The sequence below is a fragment of the Diabrotica undecimpunctata genome, chromosome 1 (assembly GCF_040954645.1).
Source record: "Diabrotica undecimpunctata isolate CICGRU chromosome 1, icDiaUnde3, whole genome shotgun sequence".
Taxonomy (NCBI): Eukaryota; Metazoa; Arthropoda; class Insecta; order Coleoptera; family Chrysomelidae; genus Diabrotica; species Diabrotica undecimpunctata.
This window is the reverse complement of record NC_092803.1, coordinates 135,303,890-135,330,060: the sequence shown is the minus strand read 5'-3', so window position 1 is coordinate 135,330,060 and position 26,171 is coordinate 135,303,890. Positions and strand designations below refer to the sequence as shown.

Here is a 26,171-nt window from a genome sequence, read left to right as displayed (position 1 = left end):
ACTCATTCCTGAACATGGGATCTTTCGACCAATATAAATTTATTGCGGGACTATCAACTGATCCCATAACTATACATATTAAAAAAAACGTTTCAGTTCGGCTATATCGCAGTCAACCCAGTAACGTATACATAATTTTGATCGATGTATATTTAACAACATTTCCCGAGCAAATCTATTTGTTTCAGTGACAATTTTCTGTAAAAGATCATCGGTTACAAATAACTTGTAAGCGTCTATAGAATTTTTTATTTCGTTAACGTTAAAATTTAATATAGGCATATCTTGATATTGATTCAACTCACCAGTTTCATTGTTACTCTCACCTATATCATTCCACCCATTTTCATCATCATTTTCAGATTCTGACATTTTTTCGTTATCAATTTTTGTCTCATTATCATCATCGAATAAATCACTCTCACTTACATCACTATACGATTCATCTAAAGAAAGAATATAGTTTTTGTCGATTACAGAATCGTGCGAATCAAAAGGATCGTCCCGTTTATTTTCACTGTCACTATTTGGCAACTCTGCAAGCACATGGTCTCTTAAATAAGTTGGACTTTGGGGCGAATTTACAATACTTGGGTTATCTTCGTAATATTTTTGACGTGACAACGTTTTAAATTAGGTTGTGGCTCGGAGTCATTCATGAAAAAGTGTAACGCCCGCTCACGTCTGTTACAGTGAGTCACCGAACGAGAGAGAGGCCCGCCGGACCGGCGAATGCCTTGCGTCTCTCTCCCACTCAAACATGATCGGTCCGCTGCGCGCGCAACACTAGAGAATTAGGCGCGTTGAATCGATGCGTGCTTGAATCATCGTCCTATCCTTAACAAAATCACTCAAATAGAAATTAGTTAAGTTTAAGTTTACATGTACAATGTTTTAGTAAACAAAATATATTTCTGTAGTTAAAATTTGTGCAATTCTTATTTTCGTTCAATTCCTTGTTCCTATTGTGCAATTTAATAATATTCATATCAATAAATATTCTACCGAGAAAAAGACGTTGTCACGTAAAATTTTCGCCCGTAAAACCGACTTTACAGGCAACCAATTTTTTATTTTCAACTGAAGTACTCGGTTCGTTACAATCTACAGTTTTTGTTTTGTTTGTATCAGCTGTTTGAGCTAACAACAAAATCTTTTTAACGCGAGATGACATTTTTAGACTAGTAAAACCACGTAAAACACGGACGTAGACACACACACCTGCTATTGAAATACAAACGATACTAAATGTCGATTGACTGCGCAAGCATGCAGGTATATAAATATGCACCGGTCCCGCAGGAGCGGTCTCGCACCCGAGTAACTAATTGTAATCTCTGTGCGTTACCGGCCCCCAAAACCCAGTACAATTTTTTCTTTTAAAAATGTTTAGAATCTTAAGATAAGTATAATGTTGTTTTTAGCAATTAAAACCAACGAATATTAACGAAGATATGCCTTTCGCAATTTTTAAAAGTTTGCAGTTTTCACACGCCGCACTTTAATAATAACGAACACTGGTCCCAGGGGACCGGTAACGCAGTCAACCTGTTATTATCTAGGGGTTCTATGTATACTTAACGCCTAAAACTAAGTATGTGGCTGTATTCAGGATTCGTAGCTCCAATTCTCATCGTTATTGGTGACATCAATTTCAAGCCTAGATTTTGGAGAATTTTTTGGTGGAAAGATTTTCCTCAATATTTTGTGTGATATTGTTGGAATAACATTAGATAAGAAAAGTCGTTCTGATGGGGTAATTAGTCTACATGATGGAATTACTTTATTATTTATTTTACTGGATCCTGTTTTATTAAAAAAATCATCTACTACAGCTTTACTGGAAAGATACTCGATTATTAGAGATTCTTGACTACAAATAATATTTTTTGGTTGAATGAGTGGTTCTAGTTGCAATAGATAGTGTTGCAATTTAGATCTATTAATTAAACTGAAGATGATGGCTTGTTCTTTTAGTGAAAATTTTGGAATGGTTTTCTTGAGATGCAACAACGGACTACATTGGATTGCTTTAAGAAGTGGTAAGAATGTCCATTGATGATAAATTATTATTCGTTATTTAATTTTACTTATTAAAAATGTATTATAAATATAATCATATTTAAGTAAGTGTGGTTCAGTCCAGTCCAATGTTTTCTTGATGTGGCGATTTTATTCAGATGGATTCAAATCTATTAATTCAATCTAATTAATATTCTTTTACTCACGTTTTTGGGTCTTCTTATAACACTAACTTTAATAAGCAAGTATATCACTTTTGTTTCTTTACTATGGTAAAAATACTAATATAAAATTGCGAATTTATCGGATCTGAAATTAAACACCCTATTTGATTCGGAAATCACATCCGGTCTCTAAATATTTATTTTTGTTTTCTTGAAAAATTCATTACGTTTGGCATAGACATTTTAATTTACTTCTCATAAATTCAATGGCACATGTTTAGACATTGAATTTTTGGAGTCGAGCAAAATGATTATAATTTTATATGGTTTCTGAAAGATGTAGTATTATATAACATTTTCATAGATCATATTTGTATGTATTTAGATATGTTGGTCTTTCTACAAAAAGTCGTCAAAGCTCTCCATGGTATAAAATTATTAATTCTACAAAACCGAGAATTTTCAGTTAATTTTCACACTGGCGCTTCTACGTTTGTCGGGAGTCGTGTACACAGCTCCGAATTAAAAAATTAAAAATGCATTTCGCATTCCACATTTCGTTCGCGCGATAACTCACTTCATGTTTAACATAAATATTGCACTATCTGGTTTCTTGATTTCCATTTTAATGTTTAAAGCTGAAAATCCATGTTTTAGCAGACATATAATTTTCTCATTTCTGCTTGAATTTCTCGAAGCTGGGAATGTGGTGAATGCAGAGATCTTCATCGTAGTGTTTGCATTATAAATGTCAAAGATATTCGTCGCTTTCTTTGTTTATTTTAAATTTAAAATATAAATAAACTGTAACTATTTTGTTTATAAAATATTTGCCAAAATTAACATTGTAGAATATTAAAATTAAATATTAATTATTTTTTTTTATAGAGATAATAGAGATTTATTAAGAATCTCAAATCTCTGAATTGTAAATTTTAAACCTCAAAATAATATAATGATTATGTCCAACACCTTACAATTTCTTTAGTAGTTTTACATTTTTTGGAATTAGGATTGCTGATTTAACAATACTTATAGAGTGTGCTACTTACAATTGGTCATATTTAGTAAATCAAAACGGCTAAACTATAAATAAAATAATAAATAAATATAAAAAGCATTAAATTCCACAAAAAAGTTACTTTTGTTTAATTAATGTAATTTGGTTTTCGAGTTATTTGTTTCTAAAAAGGCCAATGATTTTTAATTTTAAAATAAAAAAACTTATACTCTAACTATACAACAATATCAATTTAAAAAACAAAAATTAAAAGTTTTAAAGTAAATATTCAAAATGCCTACCACTTATTTCTATAAATTTTATGATCCAGTTTTGCAAAGATCTCATAATATCAAATAAAACTTACATTCAAGAATTCACCCGTAATTTAATTTTTCGTTTTTCTCTTTTCCAAGTAGACGTGTGTGCCATTATCAAATGCATTTATGAATTAAACCGTTATTTAACGTTTATTTTTTCAAATATGCACATCTAACAATAAAATACTGAAACTTTTTTTAACACTTCCACACAATTTATTCTGTATTAAATTATTACCACTACAGCTGCTTCGGCCAAAGTGCCTTTCTCAAGTGATCTATTTTTGTTCTTCGTCATTAAAAGAGTGGTTATGGTCTAGAAGTTAAAGTTCGTACGTAGAGTCTGTTTTTTTTATTATTGAAAGTCCTTTTATGTTCTGGTATACGTTTGATAAAACTTCTACAGGTTTGACCGATGTAAGTTTTTGGGCTGTCGCCACATTTAAGTTTGTATACAAGCTGTGTAATTGCTTTTTTTGGCTCTTGTTGTTCTTAATACATTTGCCTAAGTTTCTGTTTCTTTTAAAAGCTGGTGTTATTCTTTTCCTAGGATGTTTCGAAAGAAAAATACTAAGGCGCATCTATGGAGCGGTAAATGAAAATGGTGTCTGGAGAAGACGATACAACTTCGAACTCTATAGGATATACCAGGAACCAGATATCGTAAAACACATAAACATAGGACGTCTGAGGTGGGTAGGCCATGTAATGCGGATGGAGCAAACCGACCCAGCTAGAAAAACGCTCCTTGATAGACCTATTGGTCAAAGAAGAAGAGGAAGACCCAGAACAAGATTCCTAGATAACATCGATGAAGACATGAGAAATATGGAAATACGTGCTTGGCGGAGGAAGGCGACGGATAGGGACGACTGGAGAAAAATTCTTGGGGAGGCTAGGACCCACACAGGGTTGTAAAGCCAAAATGATGATAATGTTATTCTTTTCTTTTTTATGTGTTTGACTATTTTTGATATCTTGCCTGTATGTAATCGAGCAGAAGGTACTGGGATTTTTCTCTGTTGGTGGAAATACTAATTGTAGGGATTTCTTATGTAGTGTTTGGTTTAAAATGACCCTTATATTTTTTACCAGTCTTTAATGTTATTAACCTTGCATTTACGTCACATATCTATACTTCTTAAATCTAGATATGTTCCATAGTGTCTTACCATTAACTTTTCTCTTTTTATTAAAGAGAAGTTTTTTATGCCTATGTTTCCTTCTGAATATTTTTTTCATTTTTATTTACATTTTTTCTTTGTCCTCTATATTAATTTTTGTGTTTCGTAAAAGTCGTGTTTCATCTGTTTTAAAAAACTTTGTCAGCATTCTATTTTTTTTGTCGTATTTGTTTTATTGCTGATTCGTTTATAGTAGCTGTATGCCTGTTATGATTGTTGTGATTTGAATTGTAAAAAGGCTTTCTTCTTTTCTTCGCATTTTGTCTTCAGTTTCACTCTAACCCATTAAGTTTTCTTTTTTGATATGTTGGTGTTCATTACTTTTCAATTTCCAAGTGATTCTGTTGCTGCGTTAACAATGTTAATTTTAAGTTTTTCCCAGCTTTCCTCGATGATGTCGTTTTTCAGTAATTTATTTCCATCAATCTTCTGTATATCTGACATTCTTTTTCTGTCTAAGTATTCCGTGAATTCTGTATTTAGTCCTTCGACTCTGATTTTTGTTGACGTTGGTGTCGCTCTCTTTGGTGTGAATTATTTCATGATGATTTTTATTTTATATAATACTAGGCTATGGTCGCTAACTACATTTGCTGAATTGAAGCATCTTATGTCGATTATTTTTGATGGATGTATAATATATCTGTTGGTTATATATAACATGTTGAACTATTATTATAAATCTAATTTTTTATCTTTATATCTTATTAAATGTTCTAACACCTAGTTTATAAAAGTATTTATTTAATTTGTATACAAGATAACACTAATTTATTTTTCACTGACATTATTCTAATTTATATAATTTATTTACAAATTTATTTCCCGTGTTGCTATTCAAACTCGACTCGATACAATTATTATTTTCAGACTGACTAACACAATGAAAATTCCTCTATATATATTTATTAACCGTTGTTCTGGAACTCCGTAGAATTTGGCTGTGATGACCCTTCCGGAACTTTCTCGAATGACATGGAACGAGACAGGTTTTTAGTGGAAAGGGACCCGTGGATATTTACCTACTACAAAATACTTGTTAGAAAAATATGTTTACAGCTTAAATATGAGTCATATTTATCGTAACATTGCCCCCTCTTAAAAGATGGTTCCACCTGGAACCTTGTCGGGACTGGAACTGAAACGGTATGCTGGTATCAGCAACTGGACAATCTTTTACAACTTTCAGTTGTATAAAAATAACAAGGGACAGTTTTCTCTCCGCACCAGTAATTATGCGGATTGCAACAGACTAAAACCTGGACTTCGGTGTCTTTAAAGATCTCCTCCACCATACTTCGGATAACCCTCCAATCTAATTGGCGGCACTTTAACTTTGGCATGGCTAACTTTTGCACGTCAGACTCTACTACGTGCTCTCTCAATTGAAGTAAGGCTTTTCGTACATTTCGGTAGGTAGGTTGGTCACGGGCAATGTGTTTTGTTACCAGGTAGAAAATGTACTGCGAGGCATCTTGGAGTAAGGCTTTTGCTTTTCTTGTTTTTCTTCAGTGGTAACACCATGTCTTGCTTTACCGGTACCTCCATAGGCTCCCATAACCTTCTCAGAACGTGAGGTCCGACACATCTTGGGCTTGGTTTACTTCCACTTCTTTAGTAACGTCGTGGTCACCTTCGAAAGACGCCAGCCGGTTATGGTGTACTATCATCGGCTTTCCCCACGGAATCTTGCTTATTTGGTAGATGACATCGTTGATCTTCTCCACAATAAGTTATGGACCTTCCCAAAACTGCTGCAACTTGGGAGAACAACCTTTTTTCTTCTTGGAATTATAGAGCCAGACTTTGTCTTTCTTCTTATAGCACCCCTGTTTGGCTTGCGTATCTTACCGTTTCTTTATTCGGTCGCTAGCGATCTGTAGATTTGAACGGACCAACTTGTGTACATCGTCCATTCTTCTTCGTAATTCGATCACATAATCTTCACCTGCTACATCTTCTCCAGGTCGACACCTAAACTCTAGATCTCAAAGTAGTCACTTCTCGCGTCCCAATAATACTCTTAGGACTCTCGCTGGTTTCTGGCCTGTTAATTTATTAACAGCAGATCTGTAGGCTATTGTGAAGAACGGAAGATATTGGTCCTAGTCTCGCTGGTGATAAAACACCATCTTTGTCAAATACTTGCCAACTGTCACTCCAAATCGGCTGATATATTCTTTGATCAAATTATTGGCAAGTGTGGCGGCCTTCTGAAAGTGCGTAAATCTCGACCCACTTGGTAAAGTAATCCATTACTACCAACATGTACTTGCCTCCATTTTCACTTTCTGGAAATGGCCCAGCAATGTCCAAAGCTATTCTTTCAACGAGCTTCCAAAATTATATTGTCTAATAGGAGCTCTTCTTTTCAATAAGGCCCGTTACTCGTAGCACAAATAGTACATTTCTTACACCAGTTCTTTACGTTGTCGGAACTGTTCATCTAATAAAACCGTTCCCGAATTCACTGAGGGGTTTTCTTTACACCGAAATCCCCTTCTGATGGACTGTCGTGTAACTGACGAAGTACTTCGGCTATTCTGCTTTTTGGGATCACCAACTGTCTTCTCTTATCTAAACCGTCATCATTTTCCAGTACTTGTTTGAGCAATTCCTCCCGCATTACTCGGATCTGTATCTAAGATAAACTCTCCTTCTGACAGTGTCTCAGACAAAGGTCTCAAAGGCATTTTGGCATTCTGTATCCCAACGGTAATCTCTTACTTTCTCTGTAAGTCGCGTTAATGGCTTATCGATATCTGCAAACTTCTTAATAAACCTGCGGTAATAAGTACATAGTCCAAGAAAACTTTTTACTTGATGTTTGTCAGTTGGTTCTGGTCATTCCTTAATTGAATCGATTTTTCTTTTATCCGCCACTTCTTCTTCACTGAATATATGACCCCGATAATCTACTTTACCTTGAAATAGCTGGCACTTATTGGGTTTAACATCAATTGGGCAGCTTTAAGTCGATTACAAATGTTTTCTCAATTCTTCAAATGGTATTCAAATGTCTCCCCCAAGACGATTATATCATCTAGATAAACCAGGCATGTTTTTCAAGCTAACCCTCTCAACACATTTTCCATAGGACTCTAAAATATCGCAGAAGCATTATAGAGTCCAAATAGAATAACGTTGAATTGTCACAATTAAGATCCTGTGGTGAAGGCTGCCTTCTCTTTATCTACGGGGTCTATTTCTACCTGCCAGTATCCAGATTCAAATCCAAATAAGAAAACAATTTACTTCCAGCCAACGTGTCCAATGTGTCGTCGATCAGAGGTGGAGGATAACTCTCTTTCTTGGTAACGTAATTCAACAAGCGGTAATCCACACAGAACCTCATCGTTCCGTCTCTCTTCTTAACCAGGACCACCGGAGAGACCCATGGGCTCGTAGAAGATTCTATCACTCCGTCTTTCTTCATTTCCTGAACAATCGTTTCAGCTTCCTCTCTTTTTGCCTGTGGTAATCGTCGATCTGTTTGACGAATTGGTTAAGCATTACCAGTATCAATTTTATGTTTAACAATGGTAGTTCTTCCCGTCTTTCCTTCTTTCGGTACGAAAATATCACGATACTGCCGAAAAAATTCCCTTAATTACCTTTTTTCGATCTGATTTAGAGACTGTCCAGCAACTGCAACCATTTGGTCGAATTTGTCGTTTGAATTATCGAATGTTGTCATCTGACGGATTATGGATGTCACAGATACACAAGTTCCTGCTTTTGTCTCTTTCTAGATGGTCACTGGGTAGTCATTGACATTGATAAGTCACACAGGTATTTCTTTAGCCGAAGTCACAAATTCCTTTCCAATTACGATTACTCGGCCAACCTTACCAAACCAAATTATTTGGATCTGACAGGACTGATGATCACCTATATGGAGAAGGAGAAACAGGTCCTTTAATTCATAAATCGGAGATAGAAGATGCCATTGCAACACTAAAAAACAATAAGCAACAGGTCCGGACAATGTACCCTGCGAAATATTAAAGATCCTATATAAATCAGACAAACAGTTCCTTGATAACCTAGTTGCACTTTTTAACAACATCCCGGAGAACTGGTTACATTCAACATTTATTACAATCCCGAAGAAAGCAAATGCTTAGATCTGTGATGACTACCGGCTTATAAGCTTGATCAATCATGCCATTAAAGCGTTCACTAAGATCATTCATAAAAGAATAGATGATAAATATCGATATCTCGCAGTTTGGTTTTTGGAAAACACTTGGAACTAGAGAAGCAGTTTTCGCTCTCCAATTGCTTATACAGCGGTGTAGAGATGTTGATAAGGACATATGTTTGTGCTTTGTGGATTTTAGAACAGCATTTGATAATGTTAATCATGAACAATTGATGGATATTCTGCGAAAGACAGGTATTGGCGACAAGGACATTCGAACTGTGGCAAACCTATACTGGGGTCAAACAGCAAGAGCAAAAGCTGCCAACTCACTGGAAGGGTGTAGATCAAAAGAGGTTCGTCAGGGGTATATCTTATCCCCACTCCTATTCAATATTTATTCCGAGAAAATATTAAACAAATATATGGAAAATGCAAATGAGAACATAAAAATAAACAGCGAGTTAACGAACAATATAAGATATGCCGACGACACGGTGATTCTTGCCAGTACCATAGACGAATATCAACAGGTAATGAAAAGAGTTTATTCAATTAGTGAGGAGTATGGCTTGCGCCTCAACTTCAAGAAGACAATGTGGATGCTGATAAGCAAAAAGCAACAACATGCTCAACAATTACGGATAAGTAACGTACTAATTGACCATTCCCCTAAACCTACGTCTAACTAAATGCTACATTTTTCCGATCTTATTATATGGTATGAAAGCCTGGACGCTGACAGAGACGCTTACGAGAAAACTAGAGGCATTCGAAATGTTGGTTAACCGACATATTCTTTATATATCCTGGACCGAACATGTCACCAACATGAAGGTACTCCAAAGAATCGGAAAGGAGAAAGAATCGTGAGCACAATCAAACAAATACCGATAAGTACCGTCTACTGCATTGATTGTCCAGGGGAAAGTAGACAGTAAGTGAGGGCCAGCTAGGAGAAGACACTCGTGGTTCCAAAATCTGCGGAAGTGGTTCGGGCTCACATCGGTCGAACTATTCAGATGCGCCGCAAAACAAGATCAGAATTGCCATGTTGATAGCCAATGTTCGCAACCAACAGGGCACTTGAAGAAGAAGAAGAAGAAGTAGATAAACTGAAAATGTGAATGAATTATTACACGAAACGTCTTTAATAAAAGGATAAATAAATAAATAATATTTGACACATAAAACAGTATTATAAAAAATTTATAGTCTTTTAAAGTAAAATAAAAAACAGCTCCAAATAAGTACCTTTTAATAAAAACTGTTATGTCAAGTTTAGACAGTAGTGGCACAAAATAAAGGTAAACTTTTCAAAATAACAAAAATTTAAAACATAATAAATTAATATCGCTTATTTTCGAAAATTTAAAACTTGATTTTTTTAAATGTACAATTTTGAGTTGTACCACTATTATAACCAGTGAGCGAACTATTATCCCAGAAACAAAATACAATAGAAAGACTAAGAGAATACGTTTAGAAAAGTAGCATTAATATTTGTAATGAAAACATTCTGCACAGCAGAACATCAGGTCGTTACTCGCAGTTAGGCAGAAAATGAAATTTAAAAATAACAATCCCTAGAATCAGACAAATAACCCTTGGAATTATTTAACATGGCTTTACATTCTCAATAACTCACATAATAACAAATAAAGCAAATAGCACAAATCTGTCTGTCTTTAAAGCTCTCGGTTGCCAAAAGCTGACTTTATTAACGTAGTTTAGTAAAAATGTAACTCAATTTTCGAAAGTTGAGTTATATATTTAAATTTATTCGACAATATTTATTAAATAAAAAACTTTCAAGCCATGGAGATCGAGTAGAGCTGAAGAGTCAAAACGACGGATTAATGATTTCAAACGTTGCTCAGCAAACTGGATGCAAGTATGGAAAAAGGCGAGTAAAATCTATATTTAGTAGTAACAATGGGAACATTAGATGCTGAAGTTGATAACTGAAAACTAGGAAATGAAATTGGGTGAAAGAATTAATAAAGTACCTAGTAACTCCTGTATAGAAAAATAACCGTATGCAACAAGTCGATTGGTATTATACAGCAAAAAAACAAAGAAAAAAAAGATAAAACTTTGGACCAAAAAATGTAGCATACAAAACTATGTTATGTAGTTTAATACATCTAGCCTATAAAATAATATTTACCTATAAAGTGGCTATCTAGTCATTAACAGGTTGACTGCGTTACCGGCCCCCTGGGACCGGTGTTAGGATTATTAAAGTGCGGCTTGTGAAAACTGCAAACTTTTAAAAATTGCGAAAGGCATATCTTCGTTATTATTCGTTTGTTTTAAATGCTAAAAACAGCGTTATACTTGTGTTAAGATTCTAAACATTTCTAAAAGAAAAAAATGTACCGGGCATTGGGAGCCGGTAACGCACAGAGATTACAATTAGTTACTCGGGTGCGAGACCGGTCCTGCGGGACCGGTGCATATTTATATATCTGCATGCTTGCTCAGTCAATCGACATTTAGTATCGTTTGTATTTCAATAGCAGGTCCGTATTTTACGTGGTTTTACTAGTCTAAAAATGTCATCTCGCGTTAAAAAGATTTTGCTTTTAGCTCAAACAGCTGATATAAACAAAACAAAAACTGTCGATTGTAACGAACCGAGTAATTCAGTTGAAAATAAAAAATATGACGAAGATAACCCAAGTATTGTAAATTCGCGCCAAAGTCCAACTGATTTAAGAGACCATGTGCTTGCAGAGTTGCCAAATAGTGACAGTGAAAATGAACGGGACGATCCTTTTGATTCGCACGATTCTGTAATAGACAAAAACTATATTCTTTCTTTAGATGAATCGTATAGTGATGTAAGTGAGAGTGATTTATTCGATGATGATAATGAGACAAAAATTGATAACGAAAAAATGTCAGAATCTGAAAATGATGATGAAAATGAGTGGCATGATATAGGTGAGAGTGACAAAGAAACTGGTGAGTTGAATTAATATCAAGATATGCCTATATTAAATTTTAACGTTAACGAAATAAAAAATCCTATAGATACTTACAAGTTATTTGTAACCGATGATCTTTTACAGAACATTGTCACTGAAACAAATAGATTGGCTCGGGAAATGTTGTTAAATATACATCGATCAAAATCATGTGTACGTTGCTGGGTTGACTGTGATATAGCCGAGCTGAACTGAAACGTTTTTTTCAATATGTATAGTTATGGGATTAGTTGATGGTCCCTGATGCGTTGCATTCATTTTTGTAATAATCAGCAGTGTAATAAAGGTGATCGGCTCTATAAGTTTGGGGAAGTTTTAAAAGTACTGAATAAAAATTTTTAAGCTGCATTAACTCCAGGACGGATTTTGGTAGTCGATGAAAGTATAGTAACTTATCAAGGAAGACTGCAAATAAAGCAATATCTGCCAAAAAAAACACACCTGTATGGAATTAAATTGTATAAGTTATGTACAGTGGATGATTATACTAACAACATAATCATTTATCGTGGTAAAAATACGACTACCAATGCAAATACTGCTCAGAGTGAGCAGATAGTGTATGATCTTCTTGAACATGTTGAATTCGAAAATGGCTACTATCGCTACTTGTATGCTGATAATTATTACTCGAGTTTACCTTTAGCCAAATCATTATTCAAAAAACAAATAATTTATTGTGGAACCCTGAGGTCCAACAGAAGAGGTATTCCCAAAACGGTATCTAAAAAAATGAAAAAGGGAGAAATTTGGGGTACACAGAGCAACTCCTTACGTATTATGGAATGGATGGACAAACGGCCAGTTTTGATGTTAAGCACTGATCCAACTCATACAACTACTTTAGAACCAACAGGAAAGCGAAACTGGCAACTTGAGTTTGTATTAAAACCAAAGGCAATTATTGATTACAATCAAGAAAAAAAAGGAGTAGACTTTAGTGATCAGATAAGTTCTTATCATTCCGTTTTAAGACAAAGTTTAAAATGGTACCGAAAACTAGCCTTTGAATTTTTGCTTGGAACATCTATTGTAAATGCCTGGATTGTTTATAACAAGATTAGTTGTTCCACAACATTATCTATAATGGAATTTAGAAGTTTGGCGCAGGATTTACTTGTTATTACAGCTGCACACGAAAACAACACTACTCCCAAAAGAGTTCCACATACTTTTATTAAAACGTCAGGACCTGGAAAGAAAAGGAGAAGGAAATGCCAAGGATGCTATCATAAATTAAGAGAAACACATTCAAGCAAACAGGCAAGTAATAAGGTGACAAAAGTAACAAGTTACTGCAATAAATATCCTGGACAACCAGGAATTTATTTATCTTGCTTTAATAGCATTCATAAAAAATACTCTATTTTTCTGAAACTTGATTGTTTTTTTTTAATAACTATGAAAAATCTTTTATTTTCCTGAAACTTTATGTTTTTTTTTTTCTGTTTAATAACTAAGGACATAAATATTATTAGTTTACATGTTTTTTTGTTTTCAAATATTATTTACACTAATAAAATATTAAGAAGTTTTGATCTTTTAATCTAAATCTGTAAAAAATAGTAAGCTGTCTTGATACTTTAAAATATTCTTAACAGGAAACCTGATCAAAAAACGAATGACAATGGTAAGTTTTAAAATGTTTTTACTGTTAATAAATGATCTTAAAACTCGTATAATTTATATTATAAAACTGTAAAAATGTAAATACTAATTACGTCACTACCGGTCCCCAACGGTCGGTAACGCACCGTGTTCGCGTCACGCCACCGGTCCCGGGGGGACCTGTAACGCAAAGTTCTTTGGTTGACATATTTTGGGAACGCAGTCAACCTGTTAATATCTTTAGAAATCATCTTTATATTTTTGCATTCTCTAACTCGCTTATTTTGTTTTTCAGATTACAATTTAAAAGAAATGGAAGAAGGACTTAGAAGTGTAAAGATAGTTTAGACATTTATCAGTGAGTGAACATTATCAAGATGTTGGCCTACGCAGCCGTTGGAGCCTTTCTTCAGTTGTTATTAATTATACCAGGTACAGTTTATTACTTTGTTTAATTTATTTAGACAGCTTAATCCATCCAATCACTGTAAATCACTAATTAATTGTTTGTTACAATTCTCAATAGAAGTATATTTTATAAAATCTATAAAGATTAAAATAATTACTTGTATGTAAGCAAACATTTTTATTCGAACCTTACTAGAATAGATCTGGGATTTCATAGGGACATAAAAGGATAGACAAAAGGAAAAGAAACTTAACGCAATAGTCTTATTATGGTCTAAGATCCCACTTCAGGATCACTACGTTAATAGCGTAGCTAATCAAACTCACACTTTTATATATTTAAAGTTAGGAGAATTCATTGACAATTAGTCATGAGCCAAAAAGTAAACGTTAATATTTTTAAATTATTAAAAGTAATACATTTTTGGAACAAAAATTGTATGTCATTCATTTATTTTTTAAATAAATACGCTTATCATGACGTATATACATGATTTTTGTATCAAATTAAAGAAAATATTTTTCTTAATATGATGATAAAAGATTACTTAAAAAAATGACCGAAAATTAGGGTTGCCAGATAATAAAAACGTGAGGTCTCAAATATATAGTAAAATACAGCTAGCACGCAACGGTACTGGTTTAAAGTGTAAGTTACATGTTAGTTTTCAAAGCATGCACTAATAAAATTTAATTAATATAAATATATAAAATTTAAACATAATATCACTTATCAAACCAGTGTCTTTACGCGCTTTTTGCGGGCATTTTTTCTAGAACAACTTTTTATCATCATATTAATATGGATATAATGGATCCATTCTTAATTGTCATGCATGTATAAAATTTAACGATCGATGATTACGATGGAGGGTAACTCACGTCTCGGTGATGATAGCTCATTTGTTGATTTTTGGACTTTTTCGATTCATTTATCGTGGGGAATCAATCCCTATTAACTATCTGGTTTAACAAATAGAGCAATAAATATCATATTTATAGGCAAAACGGTTTTTTTATAAATTTCGTCTATTTAAGGTAAACGTAGGGGATATGACCCACAATTCGTGTTTTTGAGAAATCTCAAACGGTAATACCAATAATCACATGTTGATTAGTGTTTATGACAACTAGTACTAGCAGGTACTCACAGTATAAATTCCAGCTAAATCCTACAATAAGAATTACTATAATTTAAAAAAACAAATAAAGTCAACTTTTGTGTTATATTCCCGACAGGAGGTGGAAGGGGGGGGGGGTAATATAACACACTATAGGTGTTGGGGATATGACTTATGGGAAATTACATGTAAACCAAAAATAAAAACAGAGTGATTAACTTTGCAACTTTTAATGAAATGAGGTGAAATAAAACTACACAACGGATATGGTGTTAGGGAATTTAACAACAGAATTGAAGTATCCACGGCGACCATTAGGTTTTGGCAGGAGTTTCTTAATTTTTTTTCATTTTGGCAATGCCGATGTCTTCAGCTAATGGAAAGACGAACTGAACCTTTGCTTTCTTTATAAAATTAACTTCCACGCCATCGTTATTGATACTAATGGCTACTCTCACATAATATAATGGCTTGCTCTTTCCTGGAAACTTAACCAATACGTAATCGTCGACGTTAACACTTTTTACACATTGGTGAAAATCTTCCTCATCTATAATTTCATCATCGGAGGATTTTGTGTCCCACTCGCCTTCAGATGATGATAGCAATTCTTCTTCTAGTCAGATCTTCTTTTTTGCTGGCTTTCGAAGCTTGAATGTTTTCTCCTGCTTTGCAATTTTGATTGCTCTCGTTTGGCCTTCTTAGCTTCTATATTTTCAGGCGTTATCAAAAGTTGAGCAAACTGTTTCTTTTTCGCTACGGCAGGAGAATCACATTTTGGTACTGGTGATACAATTTGTAGAAGTTTCGTAGGAGTTGCTTTTGTGGTTTTATGAGAATGTGGGTCAGTAGGCTTCTTCTTTGGAGTATTAAGTGAGAGTGAACCAAATGTGCTGGGTTGAGGATCAAAGGCGAATTTTTGCTCTGCCAGGCCAAGGGCATTATTTTATCCTAGCTTACCTTTAATGATGTTCTTTGTTTTGAGTCGGAATCGTAGGGTTTTTTCCGGTATATCATATTTTTAGCTACACCACTAACTGAAGAGCCGTTTGCAACATCCTTGAAACGAAGATTATCTTCAGTCCAGTAGCCTCGCATGTTCTTTCACTTATAGCTTTGCATATCTATAAAAGCAAAATAAGTCTCAGATTAAAAATTAGAAATGTTTTATTTATGTGGGAGATATGACTCGCGTCATATCCACCACAACAACAACGCGTCATATCCCCGACTCGACGCCATTTTAAGTAAAAAAATTCAAATAGTAAACAAGAAGGGCTATGTATCTAAATAAGTCATGGTCTTAAGTTTAAAGAATGCGCAACAACTTAGAATACACGAAAGCAACAAAAAATTTAAAAAAAGACAAATTACAAAACTTAGAAATTACCAAGGTAAAATTTTTATGGTGTTTACCTGCAAAAGTGTACATAACACCAAAGCTCCCTCCACGACGGATCGCTATACACTAACTTAGACATGCTCCATCTGGTGGCAATGGTGGTAACTACCGTTTCCCAAAACCTTTCCCGCGCGAGCATGCAGAATTTGAAAGATATTGAAAACGCGTCATATCAGCGACCGTGTCATATCCCTCACGTTTACCGTATGCCTTGTTTAAAATTGTGTGTTACTACCCATAATATTTCTAGAAAAACGTACCTGATCTAGATTTGAGGCTTAAATATTGGGAAATCCCCAATCTTTTTCCCTTATTTAATAAGCTATTGTAAGTTATAGTTTAGTTTAGTTTTCTTGCATATACCGGAAAGCAAAAAAACACACATTTTAAAATTGGACCTTAAATCGGACCATATTTAGAGCTTTCACTAGAAGGAGATGGAAAATTCTGTAAACGATGCGACAAATCGGTAAGTTTTATTTATTCCCTCCGTTTTTCATCTTATAACTAAATTTCAAAGTGACTAATTATTGTTAATTTGTTTATTGCCCAGATTGCAGATTTCTACCAAAGTAGAAAATTTAAACAGAGATCTAAAATGACGTATTAAATCGATAGGTAATATTTCTATAACACAGAAGATAATTCAACGAACTGAAAAGTACATGGTAGATGATGCTACTTTTGCATTTACATGATAGAAATTTACATTTATTTCAAAATATTGTTGTAAATTTAAAATTTTTGAAGCGATTTTTTTTAAATAATTTTTTAAAAATAAACTTAATTAATATTGGCTAAACGTCTTAAAAAATAAGCTAAACATTTTATCGTTCTACCGAACTTCTATTTTTTTGTTGTTTTCATTAGTTCCGTGCTTTCAATCAAACATCAGCTGATTGGATTGTAGATTTTGCGTGGCAGTTTGGTGATTCTGATTACTGAATGTTTACTCAATCACAATCAGAACATCCAACATTTATGATTTGTTACTATTCGACGAACAACGATTGGTTGCTGTGCCAGTCCCGACTCGTAAATATTTGCTTGTCCACTTTGCATTATGGAAATATTATTGGAAAATTGCTAAATTCGTTGGTCGTCATTATTTCTCGGTGGGATTCTCAAGTTCGCATACAAATAGATCTAAGACATAATCATAAAAAGAAATATTTATTCAATACATTTTTAATACCGGGTATCTTCGATTTATTACAAGAATTAAACAATATCAGGTTTAATTGGTTAGCGGTTTTTTTATACTTTTATTTTGATATTGTCAAAACCAACAGAAAGTTGTATTTGTATATTTTCGTAATATTAAAAAAATAATGTATCAACTAAAATAAACTTAATAGAAATGTTATCAATACATAAATATTTAGCTGAATATAAACGAAATAGTACGATTTATTTTAAAAATAGGGGGAATTAGGACAACTGTATACGAATATGTCATTTTAGTTAATTTCCATTATTTAAATTACCTTAAAATAAAGGAAAATATATTTGCTTATTTTTATTGTATATCTTCCACTCTTTCTCTCTCTCTCTCTCTCTTGTCATTTCCCTATTAGCGAGGATAGTGATTTTCTACTACCCCAACCAAGTTTTCCCGATTGGTCTCTATCTTCAGCTGCTCTAAAGGTTTTGTAGAATAAGTGACCTGCAGAATTCTAAATTTCTCCAGACCATCGGGTTAGAGCCTCTTGGTCTTCTCCACAAAACGTTTTCAGAAACAATTAATCTCTCTAAATTATTGTCACCCCTGCACACCACGTGACTAAAAAACTGTAGAATTCGCTGCAGGCATTATGAGGAAAGTCTTCTTTTGATGTCAAGATGGTTAAAAATGAAAACGTTTGTCCAATGAGCTATCAAAAGTGTGCGCAGCATTCATCTAAAACACCACATCTCAAAGGCGTTCATCTCATCTTTTGGCGTTCTTGTGAGCGAAGAGTCCAAGTTTTAGTCTCGTATAGAAATATTGAGAACGCAAGTGAATCCACCAATCTTATCTTGATTTTTTGAAAGATAGATCCCTTTCCAATCTTTAGTTGGGTGATTCATCGCATTTTTTGCCATGCCGATACGTTTACAAACTTCTGCTGTGAAGTTGGTATCATTGGTTATACTAGATCCGAGATAGTTAAAGCAGTCTACTATCTGGTATTCCTGCAAGTAGTTACTTAGCTAAATAGTGATCTGTCTATAACCATTATTTTTGTCTTGTCTTTGTTAATTAAAAAAACCGACTTTAATGCTCTGCGACTCACCTTTTCACAGGAGATCTAGTACTACTTTCTTATTTATTGTTGATAATAAAATCTCATTAACAAATTTTAAATTAAACATTTTTCTACCAGCCACCGTTACTCAAAGTATCCATCTTTCTCAGGCCATTCTAATGACATATTTACCATAAACATTGAATAAGTCAGTTAATAAAATGTGTCGCTGTCCAATCCCTCCCTCTGCTCTGAATTGGCTTGAGAACCTCTGATCTACCCAAACTCTTGCCATACCACACTGATACAGATATTTATTAAATATCACCAGGTATATCTGTGCACCTATATCCATTAAAATGGTCAATAAATTATATTATTAAAAGTACTTGAAATTCCCTCGTCTTTCCAATGAGTTGTCTCAGGTTCAGTATTTGCTCACGTGTACCTTTATCTTACAAAAACAAAAGGATATTGGACACTATCGTAATAGATTGTGATGTTACATATTTATGCACTACAAAGGGGATAATTTCTAGATGACATTACTTATTGAACGATGTATTCTATCTTAAATTACGAATAACAACTACGAATGAATTACGAGTATTAATTGACTTCGATTGCTCGTCTGTTTACCTTTTTATAATGTATCGGTCTATAACAAATCATATGGTTTACTCGGCCAAATAATGTTCATATAAAAATGCTGAATCTTCAAGGTTGAGCATAAGTTGTGCCAAAAGTATTTTTAAAGTAGACACGCATGTTAATAATATGTGTGCCCTATATTTCTAATTTAACATCATTTACGTGATTTATAATAAGTTTTATTTTTACGGTAAAGTATTCTTTCGGCAAGTAAGTACGTAAGTAAGTTTCGGTAAAGTAATAAGTAATAAGTAAAGTAAGTATAAAATTGCACTTATTTAACACAATATACAAAACAGGTATTATACCTCAAGAGTGGCTGTTGTGTACACTGGTTAGACTGCCAAAGAAATCCAATGCAAAAGAATGTTCAGAACATCAAACAATATCTTTAATGAGCCACATATTAAAGATATTTCTAAAAGTCATCCACAACCAAGTTTATCAAAAGTTGGATTCAGATATGAGTGATACACAGATGGGGTTCAGAAAGGGACTAGGTACTCGAGAAGCTCTCTTCGGTTTGAATGTTACACAAAAATATCTAGACGTTAATCAGTAAGTACATGCATGTTTTATGGATTTTAAAAAAGCATTTGACAGAGTATGCCATGATAAGCTAAGAGACATTCTTGAAAGAAAGGACATAGATAATAAAGATCTGCGAATAATTCTCAATCTATATTGGAATCAGAAAGCTAACATCAAAATAGAAAATGAGATATCACAAGCAATAGAAATACGTAAAGGAGTACGACAGGGATGCATTTTGTCACCGCTGCTATTTAATGATTTAAAGCATCTGCCAGGAAACCCTTTTGCAAGCAAACGAAGGAATCGCAATCAATGGAGAGGTTGCAAATAATATTCGATATGCAGACGACACTGTACTAGTTGCAAAAACAGTAGAAGAATTACAACGATTACTTACAAATATAAATATTGCCTGCAACAATTATGGCATAAGTATCAATATCAAAAAAACCAAGTATATGGTCTTGAGTAAGAACATGACACAACCAGCACATATAAGTATAAGCGGCATTCAAATTGAAAAAGTATTAAGTTACAGATACCTGGAGACTTCAATAAACGAAACTGGAGACTAAAACAATGAAATAAAAAGACCTATCGAAATTGCTAGGGCCACCTTCATAAGGATGAGGAAATTCTTCTGCAACAGAGATATAAGCATCCCCCTACGATTAAGAATGCTAAGGGGCTACGTATTTAACATGCTATTATACGGTTTAGAAGCCTGGATTCTTAAACGGAACAACATATTGAAAGTTTTGAGATGTGGTGCTACCGTCGAATGCTGAAGATAAGTTGGTTTCAAAGAGTCACAAACTTTAAAGTAATGCGAACGATAGGAAAAGACCTAGAAATTTTGTCAACGATCAAACGCAAAAAACTCGAATATTTGGGTCACCTGATGAGATTACATAAATAAGCATTACTTTAAAATATACAAGGAAAAATAGAAGGAAAACGGAATCCAGGCCAGAATCTCATGGTTGCGTAATTTGATAGAGTGGTTTGGCTGTAACACTAATGAACTCTTTAGGTCAGCTGTAAACAAGGTCAGGATAGCCTTGATAATTTCCAATCTCCGTTAGGAGTGGCACAAGAAGAAGAAGATTCTTTTGGGTTTTTTATAAATCCTTATAACTCTGGCATATGTCTTTATATATATTACACCTTTTCCCTTAGAAACCCTGTTTGTTTCTATGATGTTTAATAATATATTTAAGTTTTTAAGTACTAAAAAATTATTTTCAGAATATTTCAGATCAGTCAAACCTTTTTTTGGGAATAATTGAAACATATTTCAGAAAAAAAGTAATATATTGAGAAACAAAAATTTGTTTAACTGTTTTATAATAAAAATTCTTAAATTTATTTTTACCAAACCTAATATTAATTATCTTTAACTTCTCCCCAACATAAAACACTAAACCCTATTTATATTTCTAGGCGAGGTATTTCCTCGGAGCGTTTTATGGTCTCTTTTCCGATTTTTCCAACAGTAAATGAACAAAACACGAGACGTGAAAAGTCAATCTTCATTAGATCATTACTCATACAGTGTATTTGGCTATATAAGGTTTTAGTGCTCACTTTACACGGATCTGTTATTGTTCTACTCAACTGATAAGCTCGTTAAAATTGCAACTGGAGGGTTAATGAAAAACTTTACGGGCGAAAAAGTGGATAATGTTGACGCAGAATTGGCTGTAAATCTATTTATTGGGTGCGGTGGATGACTGCCGTTGGGTTGTACGTACTTAGAAATCTATAAATTAAAAATGTTTATTGGTGTACTCTATCAGAAGAATATACAGTCCAACGCACAGGTCTTAAATATTCGGAATTAGTTTGGTAATATCTATGTGATGGTAGAAATTAAGAGTAATTAAGATCAGAAAATCTGGTAGAGAAGGATTCTTGAACATACAGATTTTTAAAAGAGGTGAAAAGAAATAAATTAGACTCACTCACAATCAGTTTAATTTTACTACCCAAGACGACCAGTTTTGCTTTCTAAAATTTGCAAAGCATCATTAGGTCAGTGGTACAAAGTAAATTAAATGCTGAAATTATAAAAAGCCCATATTAGAGTGCTGTTTTATAAGGATAAAGATCAAAAAAAGGTCATCATCATCATTGGTGCTACAGCCCTATAAAAGAGCCTCGACCTTCCCAAGTCTATTACGCCAGTCAGTTCTATCCATTGCCAACTGTTGCCAGTTTGCTGCGTCTATTTGTCTACCATTCTCATCTACCATTCTCATTTTAAAAATGTCTATAGGCCCCAGGTCGACTCAGCCTGAATAAAAATGAGTACCTTGGGTAAAACCAGGGGTAATAATAGACGGTTGAAGCGTAGCACTGGCCATGTTACCTTCCTTGTATACCGTAGGCCCTAGATATAGCAGACTACCCTGCTATACTCCCAAAGCCGCGACAGCGGTATAAAACGGGAGACTATTATTATCTCATCTACACCATCCCTCCATCTGAGTTTTGGTCTACCCCTTTTTCTACTTCCCACAGGTTGTGACATAAGGATTCTTCTAGGAGGGTTGTTCTGCTGTGATCTTGCCAGATGTCCTGCCCATCTTAGTCTTCCTATTTTTATAAAGGATACTACGTCTTTACCACCAAATATATGTTTATATCTGTGATATATCTCGTAGTTGTACCTCCTTCTCCAAACACCATTTTCACAGATGCCACCAAATATTCTTCTCAGGATCCTTCGTTCAAATATAAGCAGGAGATTTTCATCTGCCTTGGAAATGGTCCATGCCTCTGACCCATATGTCAACACTGGTTGTATAAGGGTTTTGTATATGGTTATTTTTGTTTTTTGGCTTAAGTTTCTGCTTCTCATATGTCTACTCAGTCCAAAATAGCATTTGTTTGCTAGGATTATTCTTCGCTTGATTTCTTCCGTCATGACGTTCTCCTTGGTGATCAGGGAGCCTAAGTATGTGAATTTGTCCACCACTTCAAAGGTAGAATTATCAACCGTGAGTTGGTGGCCGATGTTTCTGGCTCTATTGTTGGGTGTTGATGCCATTATCTTAGTTTCAAAAAAAATAAAGGGGGGATAAAGGGGTAAAGGGACAAAGGGGTAGAATGCGAATACATGGAGTTGATTACTGTTTACTCCAACTAGCCTCTTCTACTCAAATCCGACTCTCACCTTCACGCTGGTGTCCCCTGTTAACCAAGCAACCCAGCTGGAGATCTGGTATCCAACCCGGGTGGAAAGTTGGGTCGGGAACTGACGAGAGTGGGTGAAATGGCCCTCCGAAAAGGGGGTTTGGCGTTGGGTTAACTACATAACCCGGTAAAACCCTATAGTTACGAAATCGAAAGTCAAAAAAAGGTTATAGATGAAAAAATGTGACTGTCACACTTAAATTTTAAATTTAAATTTAATTCAGCAAGTAATTGTTAAAAATGTGCCAATATTATACACATTAGCTTACATTTTTAATTTCATATAATTGTTTAACTACTAAGGTCTGTTAGCTTCCAAAACTAGTTAGCTTTAGAAATAGAAGAAGAACTGTCACACTTTAACCTACATAAGCTTGTCAAATTTACCCCTTAAAATACTAGTAGAAAACAAAAAACCCAATTCCTCTCCTAGCAAGTAATGTATTGCCTATAAGCCCCCTTTTTAAAGTTTTATATTTGTTTTGTCCTGTTAATTGTATTCTGTTTGTCCCTAATTGTGTTCTAATTTATTATTTTAACATTTGACATCACAATTCTCTCCCTAGCAGAAATTAAATGCTTTTAATCAATAGTTGATAATTACAAGTCAAAGAAATTGCACACCCACAAAGTAGTACAAGTACTTTCATTAATTGTCATATAACTGTCCCCTTTCTTTATAAAATTTTCAATAATTTAACACACATTTCAAAATATATCTCTTTAATAAATATAAATAACTCAAATAATTTAAATAATATAAAACATCACATTTTCTTTTAACAAACAATAACATATACCTTACTCCTATATCATCTGTTAACATCCCTCCCCTCAAGAAACTTCCTCCTAAGTTGTTAAACAGTTACAACATTGACCGAAGATAAAGAAAAGTTTAAACTATGAATCACCAACCACTATATAAAAACTCTTGTACCGGAATGTAAGTAGTATTTTGTTTATTTCTAATTTATTACAATTCAAAATATTTTTTATCTTACCAATTTGTGGGTTGCTACTCTGTCTGCTAAAGCAATTTATGCATATTAATAAATACAGACATTTAATATTGGCATAATTACTAAACCCTTTTTTTTTATCTATATCCTTATAAGACAGCACCCTAATATGGGCTTTTTATAATTTCAGCATTTAATTAACTTTGTACCACTGACCTGATGATGCTTTCCAAATTTTAAAAAGCGAAACCGGTCGTCTTAGGTAGTAAAATTAAACCGATTTAATTTATTTCTTTTTACCTCTTTTAAAATGGACTCACACAAGCAACACATTCATGATACAGATTTTTATTTTTATATTGTCATTCTAGTATGTATTTCTGTACTTACATAATTTCTTCCAGATGGATAGCAATTTACATTAACCTTCGTAAACCTGAGCGGAATGCAGTTGAATCACAGACATCAATTTCTGGCCATATTTTCAAAAATTGTTTATTTCATTTCATTTCCTTTCAGGTATTTGTCTTAAATATACATATTATTTAGTATAAGAAGGTTTTAACATATTGCTGTTAATTGCAACAAGTTGTCAACCATGGGATAATAGAAGGCCAAGAGTTCAAGTACACATTTTCATGTACAGCAAAAAAGGAGAAAAAAAATTATTTAAAATAATATTACTCAATCGCTTAGAAAGTAACAAGTTGAGTTCTAAGTGAATAAAACGTTTATTGAGAGCCCTTCCTTATTAAACTTAAACGTGTATTCTTAACGTCTTTTGGTTTTCTATTCTTTCTCTGTGTTTGTATAAAACTTTATTATTTATCCCAGAAAATCTTAACAAGAAAACGGAAGCCATCGTTAGTAAAACAGTTTATATTCCAGAACTAAGCACAATATATAGCTAAGCGGCAATGCGGACGGAAAGTAATGAATCTAAGCGGTATGCAAACGACTACTTAAATCATCGGGATCTACTAGGTGGGTCTTTCTTCGCACCCTCGTCTTAATCAGATACAGAAAGATACAGGATACAGAAAGTTTTCCTTATCATTGTCTCAATCCAGCTTAATACACCAAAGACAAGTCATACATAGAAAAATGATCATATAGAAGGAAGTATAAAAACGACTACGGTGTCTGGATAATATTTCTGCAAATATTTACCGTATTTAAATACGTTGAACGGCTTCGTATACGAACACTAGGGGCCTCAGTATCTGATAGTTGCCGACATATGCTCAGCTCAATATGCTAAAAGCTTCTGCCTTGGTGTCCATCGACAGTCTCTCTTATGTTTACTTTGAGCGTCTAGGTTTCATAGCCATAAAAGAGAACTGGATGAACATAGCAATGAACAAATCATAAACACAAATTAATGCTATGTGACTGATTATGTAACAGAGTTCTCATTTTAATAAATAATCTGTTATGTTCGAAATTTATCATCTGAATCAGGATTTCAGTTAAGCAGTTTACTAATCAGATACTTCTTATTTGATTAACCCTGTATCTGGCAAAGTGTTTAAAAATATTATAAAAAAAATTTGAAATTTGATTTATGGTGTAAGTTTGGCACCACAAACGATAAGGAATAAAATAAAACTTATAAAACTAAAAGAATGTAACTTTTGAATTTGTAGCTAAAAAGTTACACTGCCAGTTTAAGGTACAGTCTTTTATATCTAAGGCAAAAATCAGATTATCAAATATTTGATGTTTATTTAGAATAAAAAATTAACCCTTTCGCTACGAGAATAGTATCGGTTGCGCGTTGCTCATATACGGTGCCGGGTAAATTTTGCACTTCGCGATCGAGACAGCCACTCAGTAGTTTACATTCTTTATATTAAAGTTGTTAAATCGTTTTTCGTTTATCGACAGTTTGTTTATATTCGTTTTAACGAAATAGTGGAATATTTTTTCGTAAATAAAACTTTTTTCATTTTCGTAAAACTTAAAAAAAACGGTATTCAGAAAGTACGGCGCTAGGGTGGGTGATGTGCTGCCGTTTATGTACTGCATCAGTATGGTGTATTTGTGGATAAACGATACTAGTAAGCAAGATGAACAATGTAGAACGTACTATTACGATTATAGCTCTTCACAGATGTAAATGCTTAAAAATGTACGGTGGTAGAACCTGAACGATGGATATTAATTTGGGTTATCCATCAAACATGTAAAATGAAAGTATGTAATAAGAATATATGAAATGCTGCCAAAAAAAAA

The 26,171-nt window shown here is 33.7% G+C and overlaps 1 long non-coding RNA gene across 1 annotated transcript in view; it reads left to right on the top strand.

Annotated features, from left to right (window-relative positions):
* The window catches only part of LOC140440299 (uncharacterized), a 605,785-nt gene that overhangs the window by 6,903 nt on the left and 572,711 nt on the right, over positions 1-26,171 (top strand). The window contains exon 2 of the long non-coding RNA XR_011950808.1: positions 13,731-13,867. This is a non-coding gene — a long non-coding RNA (uncharacterized lncRNA). The remainder of the gene's footprint in view (positions 1-13,730; positions 13,868-26,171) is intronic.